The sequence below is a fragment of the Heliangelus exortis genome, chromosome 3 (genome assembly GCF_036169615.1).
Source record: "Heliangelus exortis chromosome 3, bHelExo1.hap1, whole genome shotgun sequence".
Lineage (NCBI taxonomy): Eukaryota > Metazoa > Chordata > Aves > Apodiformes > Trochilidae > Heliangelus > Heliangelus exortis.
In genome coordinates, this window is record NC_092424.1 from 101,051,489 (window position 1) to 101,062,144 (window position 10,656).

Sequence of the window (10,656 nt, forward strand, 5' to 3'; positions counted from 1 at the left end):
TTATAAAATGCTTAAGGGGTGCCTTGTTTTCTGAGCTCCCTTGTACCCTGAAGTGAAACGTGAGAGGAAAATCTCTGATTCAAACAGCTGATTTCTGGATCTTTTTTTAATCCCTGCTTCATGGGCACTGTTAGTGGAGTATGGATATAACACTGATCTCAGCAGAAACACCTCTACAGCTTTCTTAGAGCTTCTTGACCCTTCATTTGGGTAGCAACTGCAGTGGGATGTGGGATTTTGCTTAACCAGACTGTTGGATGGGCTCAGCTGCCTCCTAGTCCTGGGGTAAGGGGTGATCTCAGCTTTGTACAGGGTAAGAAGCTATGTTTACAAAAACCTATGTCAGACTTTGAGAGCAGAAGCCTCATGGCCCTTCTGTGTCCTCTACCACCACCACCCCCCCACCCAAAAAGAGGAGGAGGAAAAGAGAGAGGAGGAAAAAAAGGAGAGATTTTTTACCAATGTAAAAAAATGTTTTACCAAAACATTTATTTTGTAAAGCAGCACTGTGTGTAATTTCCAGCTACAGGCAATTTTTTCTTCAGGACTGCACAAACAAGTGACAATAATTCCTTTGGCACCAAGATGTCATATAACTTGATCTGAGGTGTGCATGTGTTATGGGGCTGAACAAGTCAATTAAAAAATGCATTCTCTTGAAGATGAAATGATCTTGGTAAACCTGTGTTTTTGAAAAAAAAAAAAGCCCCACCCAAGTGCCTAAAACCCCAAACTGCGCTTTCCTGGCAGTCAGAGAAGTTAGGGTATGAAATGTGATGCCAAGAAAAAATCATTGGGAAGGGAAAAAATAATGCTTCTCATCCTGAAATGATTATGTTGAAATTTGGAAATGTATGAGTGAGCTCTGTGACTAATAGCATAATGAATACCAAAAGAATTAGTAATGATAAGTTCTTTAAAGTTTTGTCTAAGGTTTCTGTGAAAAACTTGCTAATTTAATAAGTGACAGTATAGCTAACAACTTAACTAGCTTGTAACTTTCCTAGTCTTTCAATAGAAGCAAATGTTGAAAATTGGTAACATGATGAGACAAATTGAAATCAAAGTGTAAGTAAAGCATGGTATAAATGACCTGTAATGTGGTGTAATTCTACTGGAATATGAAAAATGAGGAAAATGTCTTTAAAAGCAAACAAAGAAGCAAAAAACTGCAAAAAAACCCACAAAACCCCAGAACAACCCACTTAAATCAGGACAGTTCTGGCACCGACTTTTGCTTTTCCCAGTGTCCTTGATAGTTATATTCCCAATATAAATCTCGAGGCCTTACTTTCCTCTTTTTTTGCCTTCTGAATTAAGCTAATTTGGGATATTCACTTGAAATTCTGATCCTCCTGAGATGCCTGCCCTGAAGCCTCTGTGCAAAAGTTTGAAAAGTTTAAAGCTGTGAGCCATATTTGGCTTGAAAATTTTTAAGTATATTGGTGAGTGTATGGCAGAGTGAGGAAAAAATGTAAAGTGTTGTAAATCCTAAAAAAATAATTTGGTATTATTTGTGCTTATGTAAATCAGTGGAATTTACTTCTTAAAGGCCTAAGTGAGCCTGACTTGTGTGCTGAGAAGTGTCATTTATCCTGGTTGTTATTCAATTTAAATTAATTTAGACTCCTCACAAAAACTGGTTGTGCCCAGGAGTGGATTGCTTTGTTCTGGCTCTCCCTCCTCCTTTACACAACATCCATAGCTTGCAGGGGAAAAGAAATAATCTTGGTGTGGCAGCTTGTGGAAAGTAATAGGTTAGCCACTGCATTTATTTATTCTCAAGAGATTAAACTGTAGTTGCAAAGCTGGTGCTGACATCATTCCAAGCACACAAAAAGCTGACGTCAGTTATACAGCATATTGCAAGGTGTTTATCTTCATCTGATTAGGTTAGCAAAACCCATATTGCAAAGCCAGCACACAAAGAGGGAAATGGTGTGTTTGTGTGTCACACTCGCCCTCTGACACCAGAATTGGTCCTGGAAAGACTGAAACACTGTGTGCTTGATAAGGCCCCTGTAAAAACCTGTGGAACTACCACTGGGCTTGATTTTTTTCCCATGTTAATCTCCAAACCTGAGTGTTAAGCACACAGCTTGTGTGAGGTGGATGTTGGGCAGCCCCTTGCAGGAGAGGCCAGATCTGAACTTTTGGCCTCCAGAAAACCAATCAAAGTGACAAGGTGAGAAGGCAGATCATGACACAGCAGCAGCAAATGCTGATCTCTGCCTGCTCACTGAAGCATGTGTAACTGGCCAGAGAGGAAGGCAGGCAGGAGAGTTGTGTTTGGCCAGGCTGGAAAGCTGCTGTCCTTGGAGTTAGGCCGCCTCTGATTCCTCCATCTGCAGAGGAGTGCTGGAGATGTGGAGGATAGCAACAGAAAGCACCTCTCTCCCTTCAGTTGTGAGCTAAAGTACTCTTAAAAACAGGCAGTCCCAGCTGTAAGTGCAAATACCTGCACTAAGAGGACACCTAGGAATAGTGTGCTCTATGAGTCAAGCCAAGCTCTTCAAGGTGTGGGGCAGAAGTGTCTGATTCCTGCTGGTATTGGGCCCTGACTCAACAACCCACATATATTGTGCTGTGCAAAGACTGTATTAAGTATACATTTAGGTTCTATGCTTACATTTAAAATGACAATTTCAGTGTTTGCTCTTAGTGCCTGTCTTAGATACTTGTGCATGCTTTCCACAAAAGGAGTCTCGTTGCTCCATAAGGACTCCCAGTCCCAACTAGTTACCACTCATCTGATGCAATTCAGTCTCTCTTACAGTCTTTTTTTTTTCTTTTTTTTTTTTTTTTTTCCTTCTTATTCTTTTTTTCTACCAAATTTAGATCATTGTTTCTCTCATAACAGCTTATGGTAAAAAAAATTGATCTAATTCAGTCACTGGGAATAATGGTAAAATTTAAGCATGCATTTTAGTCAGAATTAGAATATCATGTGTTGAAAAAACTGTTCCATTTCTTGCACTTACAGTTTAATTTTGAAAGCTCAATGTCAGCCTTCTAGAAGAGAGGGCTTCATGTTTACTGGTCACCAATGGAAATTTTATTATTTCAAATTTTGTTGTATACTACTCTCTCCTATTTGTAATTGCCAAACCTGAAGATTATTTGTAATTTCTAAATGTGTAGTTGCTAATTAAAGCAAGAAATGTGCTGATCACTGTAAACAGCCTTTGGAGTAGCTCTACCATGTAGTTAGTGTATCTGTAGGTAAAAATTGCAGATCTCTTATGTTCTGAGTTTCTGACAGGGCTCCAGCTGCATTAGGGCAAAAAGATTTTACTACATGCAAAATTTTATTAGAATAAACCTTGCTTTGAAAATTACATAATATGCCTGCTCTCCCTGGTAGCTCAAATCAAGGCCAATCAAATCAAAATGCTCAAGATGAGTAAGCATATGCATATTTCACCAGCTGTTACTTTTTACAAACTATAATTCAATCAAAGGAACATGTCTTGGAAGAGCAATAGCATGATTGCCAGGGAGACTTTGTGGCAGAGAAAGAAAAACCACCTTTTTTTGTTTTGTTTGTTTTTAGCATCATGAGAAATGTCAACAAATCCATTTTTTACTGTGTAGAATATCAAGGTTTTTTCTCAGTCTGAGAAGCTGTTAACATGAATAACTGGTGATCTCATGTAACCTCAGGACAGCAGTGAGTTTTGTCAGAAAGTTAGCAATGTGCTGTCTTTAAAAAACTAACAGCAGACAGCGTGAATGTGTGATTCAGAGAACCCCACTGACATTTTGCTATTGACTGCAACTGATAAAACTGGAGTAGTCAAAAAAATTGTCTGATTTCATCCCTCTTGACTGACCAAGCCACAAGCATAACCCACATTTTATTGCAGGATGAAAATTTTTCTAGGATTAATTTAGCTGTGTGTACGAAGACAAGACAATGACAAGGTTACATTTATGTCCTCAGAGTACACAAGATGGAGGGTGATTGTGCCCTTCCTCTCTTTTTTCTTCTTTTTTTTTTTTTTTTTTTTTTCTCTTCTTTTCTTCTTTTTTTCCTTTTTTTCCCTTCTTTTTTTTCTTTTCATTTTTTTTTCTTTTTTTCTTGTTTGTTTTTTTTTTTTCAGACTAGTCTGATTGCACAGCTAGATGTAAGGAAGTTAATGCCCTTTGCCCATTGTGCAGGAGGAGCATTATTGACCTGCTCCAGAATATCTCCACATGCTGACCTGCCAAGGGCCAACTGGCTTTGAGATCTATTTATTTGCTAGTTGAGCAAGGGGAAGCCTGTGCCATCACTTGATTTTTTCCATCAAGTAATCAGGGCTTGTACAACTGATTTTGCAAAATGCCTTGAAATCTATAAATACTATGCTCCTGTGCTTTAACAAACATATCATTCTGCTCTCCCTTCTACAGCTCTTCAACAACAGCATCACCATTTTCTGTAATTAGTAATGCAGAAATGTTTTTAGGTTTCCAGTAAATCAGTAAAAAAGATAACAAACATAGCAGATATAGGGTATTTTATGAAAGCAATCATAAACTTTTGGTAATCTATTTTCCTAAACTGTAGAACAAAGACCAAAATCCTCAGTCATTGTGTTTAAAGAGTTTTGTGTTCTGACTTTTTCTGTTCTGCCAATCATCTTTGCTTTTGTTTCAGACAACTGTGACAATGACTCTTGCTATCTTGGGGCTTGTGCTTCTGGGTCACTCAGAGTGCATTCTGATGCCACTATGGTGAGCACACTGTAAAAGTTAAGCAGAAATGTATGCTTTATAGCTAAATTTATCTATTATCTACCTCAGAAGCACCTGAATTTCTAAAGGCTGGAATATTTCTCATCTAATAGTAATATTTCTCATTCTAATAGTAGGTGGGTTTAAGAAACTGAATATTCTGCTCCCATCCATAAGTAATGTTTCTAACATTGCAGCTATTGGGTGACAGTTGTTCAGTGAAGTGGAAAAAAAGTGTTGAAACCACATATTTCAATATTTCTCTGGAACTTTTTGCAGTTTCTTTGCACGATCAATTTACTGTGAATTCCAGTTAGCTGAATCAGTAGCAGATATAATCCCTAGACACCTAGGAAAGATCTTTCAGGAGGTTAGTAGACAGGCTGTAGACTTCTTTGTCTGGTGTGGAATCATTGTGCTTTTGCTGCATAACTAGACTGAAGACTATGAAATTTAGGGCAGTTTCGAAGTTTATTCCAAGATTGTTTCCAAGATTGATTCACACTCTGTCAGAGTACAGCAGGGGAAGCTGACCAAACTTCTAGAGTCAGTACAGACAAGCTCAGGTTTTGTTCTGCCTCTCATCTCTTAAGTTCCTCACAGAGGGGCAGAAAAACTCTGCCAGCTTTATATGTACAGGGAGGACAAGGACAATATTCAGACCATCTAATGCTGTTGAAACTGGGAGTTACAGTTTATACAAGTGGAATTTCAGGGTGGGATTTATCTGGCTAAATGTTGACAACTATATTACTCTCCACTGGCTATAAAAGGAGTTTGGTGTAACTAGCTCAGACATAGATGTCTAAAGTTAAAATTAATCTTTGCTGCTTACCGGAGAACCCCAGCTGACTTGGATGCACAGAAATGTCTCACACTTTTGAGATACACCAGGTATCCAAGACATCTATGCAAGGCTTGCAGATGTGACAGAGGAACTATGGAAGACAAGAACTATGGAAGACCTCTTCTGAAGAGACAGCTAGAGATGTGGTAGGACCTTCAGAGGTGAGGTGCCCTTGAGCATCTCAGGTAGTGGTGGGTGGGCACATCTCTATGGGCATTTGTATTGGGTGGTCCATAAGACCTTAACCATTGAAGATCTAGGGTTCACAACACTATTCTCTCGTTAGCTTGAGAGTTTTGCAAGTGCTGACACTTGTGTACCTTTGAAAATGTGAAGAAATATGTACTTTAGGTGGGAAAGTGCTGCCTTTCCCTCTTAAAAAATGGGCACCGTGAACCAAACTTGCAAATGTTGATTGCCTGGTAGGATTTTGGGCCAAAAGAGGCCTGACCCTTATGTAATATGTAAGTGCACAGCCATGGGCTACTTTAAGCCTTTTACATCAAGCAGTTGCTGGACAAAGCCCAGAAGTAAAACCAACTACAAGAAACAGCATACATCATCATAATAAAAAACAGTAATGATGAAAGTTGATATGTCAAATATGCTGGAAGACTGAATAAGAGATGAGGAGGAAATGTATTTATTTAGTTTTTATAGCATGTCTGTCTCTTGTTTTCCCCACACATCCATGTAGCATGTGCACCTGCTAAAATCAAAAAATACCACCTGCTAAGTAGACAAATTAAATGCTTTGGAAAGCATTTCCCATTTCTTAAGTGTCCACCAGAGGATGTGCTCTCTTGCTTGAGAATCTGGCTTGTGATCCTTTCTGTTGTGTATATGGTACTTTAACCTCTTTGCTCTTAGACTTTCTCCCTCCACAATGTCCCACAAAACCAATTCATGTTATCTTTGAGAGAGATCTGAATGTTGTCAGGGAGGAAGATTCAAATTGGGCACAGCACAGTAAACACACCACTTGCAAATCTCTCCGGTTTTAGGCAGTAGGAAAATGAGTTCCTAGCATTTGCTAATACTTCTCCAGACAAGTGTGTTCATTAAACAATGTCAATGTTTTTCTTCTCTTAAAAGCCAAGCTATGGTATGAGGCAGCCTTGTGTTTAGCAGTTGCTCACTGAATAAAAATCCTATGGCAACCAATAAATGGAAGCCAAAAAATGTTGCAATATTATTTTAGAGGACTCATCTGCTTATTTTTACAGCTAGCCTTGCATAACCTTCTGCATTTTTTGGACTCTGCCTTATGTAGAATATTTCCTAAAGTTTCCACTTATTTCAATTGTACAGTGCATAAGGAAAACTCTCTTATTAATAAGACACAAATACTTTCCCTTTATGATGTTATTCTGCCCCTCTATAGTCTATTTATGTACTGCCTTTACATAATAATTATTTTGTGTTATAGTTTCTCTGAGAATTTAATGCTATTTTTTTTAGTCTGCAAATAGTGTCATGGTGGTAGCTTGAAATGTGTGCCTGCTCCCTGGGATTAAACATGAGGATATAACAAATGGGAAATGTTGCTCCCAGCTGATGGCCAGAGCTGGGTTTCCACCTTGAGCCACCTTGTATATATCACAGGAGTGTGGAGGGGTAAGGCTGGGGTTTTTTTGACTTTTTTTTCTTTCGCTCTCATTGTGAAAATGTTTGTAAACAATGAAAAGATGTGTGATGGTACATTTAAAATGACATATAAAAGATCCATGTACTATCAGTACAGCTCATTTCTGTGTTGCCCTGGCACAACTAACAGTTATCAGCAGAGTATCAAAGACTGCATCTATCAGACTCAGCCTTGGATCTGGATCAGCCTTGATCCAGATATGGTGGCTTAGCAACATCATCAAACGTGATGTGTTTCACTCTCTCATCACACAAAAAACTAGCAATAGAATCCTGGCATTCTGTTCATCTTTACCAAATGGTATTGCAGTATTTGAATTGCTTCAAGCCAGCTCTCTATAGATGGGCTGGTTCATGCCTGATGTTGCAATCCCATCACCCATGACGAATTACACATATAACTGTTGCAAAATTGTGTTTTGAACAAATAAAGGCTTGGAACTTTTTCCTTTTTCTTCAGCAAACAGAATCTTATGTAAAAGTGGAGATGGATGAGCTTGCATGCCTGCATGTGTGCATAAGGGTGTGTGTGCACCCTCATAAGGGAACAATCCTAAATTGGGGGGTGGGGTGTGGGGTGTGGACAGTACTATTCTCTTTTTTCACAAATCTCTGCAACAAGCTGGATAAGAAGCTGAAACAGGAATTAGTGATGTATTCCTTGGTTGCTTCAGAGCATCACAGCTTATTTCTCCAGCAGGAAGAGCTGAGGAAAGGTTTGGCAGCTCTGTAGGCTGGACATTTGCAAGCTGCTGTGGCTGCTGCTTGGGAGGGGGGCTGATGGGAGGTGGCAGGACCCTTCCCTTCACCTTTTCAGAACATCCTTGCCCATGAAATTATACTAGTTTTGATACTGAAAATTTGTGTCTCATTGTGAATATATACACAAATAACAGGGGAGCCCAAAAGTTCAGTCCTTGGATTCCTAATACCTCAGGTGGGTTTCAGCCTCCCTGATGTCTCAGTTCCTGGAGACCCGATCAGCGCTGCCTGTGGAGCCTACAAAGCAATTAATCTCATTCCAAAATAGACATTGATATTTGATCAGATGAGTGACAACCTGCACCCACTGCCTGCTAACTCTTCTGTTTTGTAAAATAAGAACCAAAACATGGAGCTGAACTACAAATGACAACCTTGTAATCGCTAGAAGTCAGGAGAGAAGTATCCTGCTCCTGGCTTGACACAGTCTAAAAAACTGTGTAATCCTTTCCCTTCCTTTTGATTTCCGTGGACTTGGAACAAGAATGATTTGAACAAGAATATTAAACAGGGGAAATAAAAGAACCTTGCATGTAGCAGGTATTTTTGTACATCCAAGTTTGCTTTAGTAGACAATAAGATAGAGTGTAACTATTCATATGCTGCAGCTATTAAAATGCGTACTTCAATTGCAAGTTCTTTGGGATAAGTAAAGGTTTTTTGCTCTGTGTTTGTATGTAGCAGCATAGTAAATTCTGGATATGCCTAGTACATGGGATCTTTCTAACTACTGAAGTAAAACTAATATATTAGAATGGTTGAATAGTTTTAAAACCCAGTACAATATGTTCTATCTTATGAGATCAGCAGCCTCCTGTTCTTCAAAAAAGGCATCTGCTCTGTTCTAATTGAATTCTTTGGGTTTTTTGGTGCTTTTGTTGTTTGTTGCTTTTTTTTTTTTTTTTTTTTTTTTTTTTTTTTTGTGGGAAGGGAACAAATTTTATTTATGAACTTTAGCTGCAACTGACCTAATATTGCAAAACCCATTTCTCACAGAATCTAAAAAGGGTTTAACCCAGCTCCTATAAGGAAAGCAAAATATAATAATCTACTTCAGCAACTGTACTGGGAAGATAATCTATTAAGAGTAAATGAAAACAATGGAATAATTCTATTTTCATGCTCTTGTTCTGAAAAAAGGTCACATAAAAATCTCATAAGCTGAAGTATTCATTGACATTTTAGATGCTTCCAGTATGCTTTGGAATATATCAATCCAAGAGTAACTATCTAGTATATTTTCCAAAGTTGGTTTTTTTTTTTCTAAAGCAATGGTATTTTTAGTTTTATCTGACACTGTATTACATTACATACTACATTACTATACTTAAGACCAAGAAATCACCTCCTTCAGATTTATTGGAAAGAAGAAATAGCAGAAGATTTTTGAAAAGTTTAAATCTACCATCTTGATAAACATAGCTTACTGGTTTATAGAATGAAACAAAACCTGACAGAATCAACAGCAATCCTTCATGATCCACACTAACGCTTTGTGGAGTTCTGCTGGGTTTGTTCCTGTTTTTCATTTTGTGAATATATTTATTTATGCTCAGTCCTAACTGGTAGTGTATATACTGTCTGGAAAAAGGCTTTTGTTGTGGTTCTGAGGTGCTGGTGCCACCCTAAAGAACTCCCCACATTGGCTCATCTCTAATGTTTAGACCCAATTTCAAACATTCCAGAGTAAAAATTCTGAGTCAAGGCAGCCTCTAAAACCCCTGTCTGGGGACTCAAAGCACCTTCTGACCTGCAGCCAGCAATGGTAGACCAAGGTGGGTATCAGGCTGGAGCTGCCACAGGTATCTCCCAGCTTCAGTAGACGTCAGGATATGCAGGACTGTGCAGGTTAGTGGTGTCCTGAAAGGCAGTGTTGTGGCACAGCTCCATTTCACTACACACACTTCACCCAGCCTTCAGATAATGTCATTACAAAGTGTTGTGAGAGGAACATCTGTATCCTTGTAAGGTGAATGTATGTGGTCCTCACATTTATAAATCAGAATACTGTGTCTTACAATAGGAAATGCTATTGTAAAGTGATTTAGTTGCAAATTGTCTGTGCTTAGCACTTGCTGGAGGTTAATGCCACACACATTTACCAATCTATTAATTATGGTAGGTTAATTATAAGAAAACCCTCTTCCTTCTGGGGTTCCTTTCACTTCACGTTTCTACTCAAAATGAACAGCCTTCATAAAGGGGAGGATGTGAATTAAGGTGTAAGAGTAGAGGTTAATTCATTTTTTTAATGTATTGTTTTAATTAAAAGGTAAAATTAAACAAAAAGGAAGGCAATGCACTCTCGCCTCACCTCTCACAGCTATGTTCCACGTGCCTTTTTTTTTTCTTGTTATTGCTGTGTCACTTTTCCTACCTCCCATTGCAGTAGGCAATTTCCAGGCAGTAGCCAACACATAAAGAGATTCAGAGATTCAGACATGACATCTTTCCAGCTTACATGGTAGTGTTATCTCCTCTCATAATTTTACAAAATACTGTAGCTTTAGTATTTTCCTTACGACCTTATCTTCTGGAATTTTTTTCTTCTGATCCTGATTTAAACTTTGTATTTAGGTATGATTGTACAGTAAAGCTAAAATTCCAGAAAAGCATAGACTATCTTTAGATGTGTAATTTTTTTTTCAAAGTTCACAGTTTTTAAATAATCCGTGTGTATT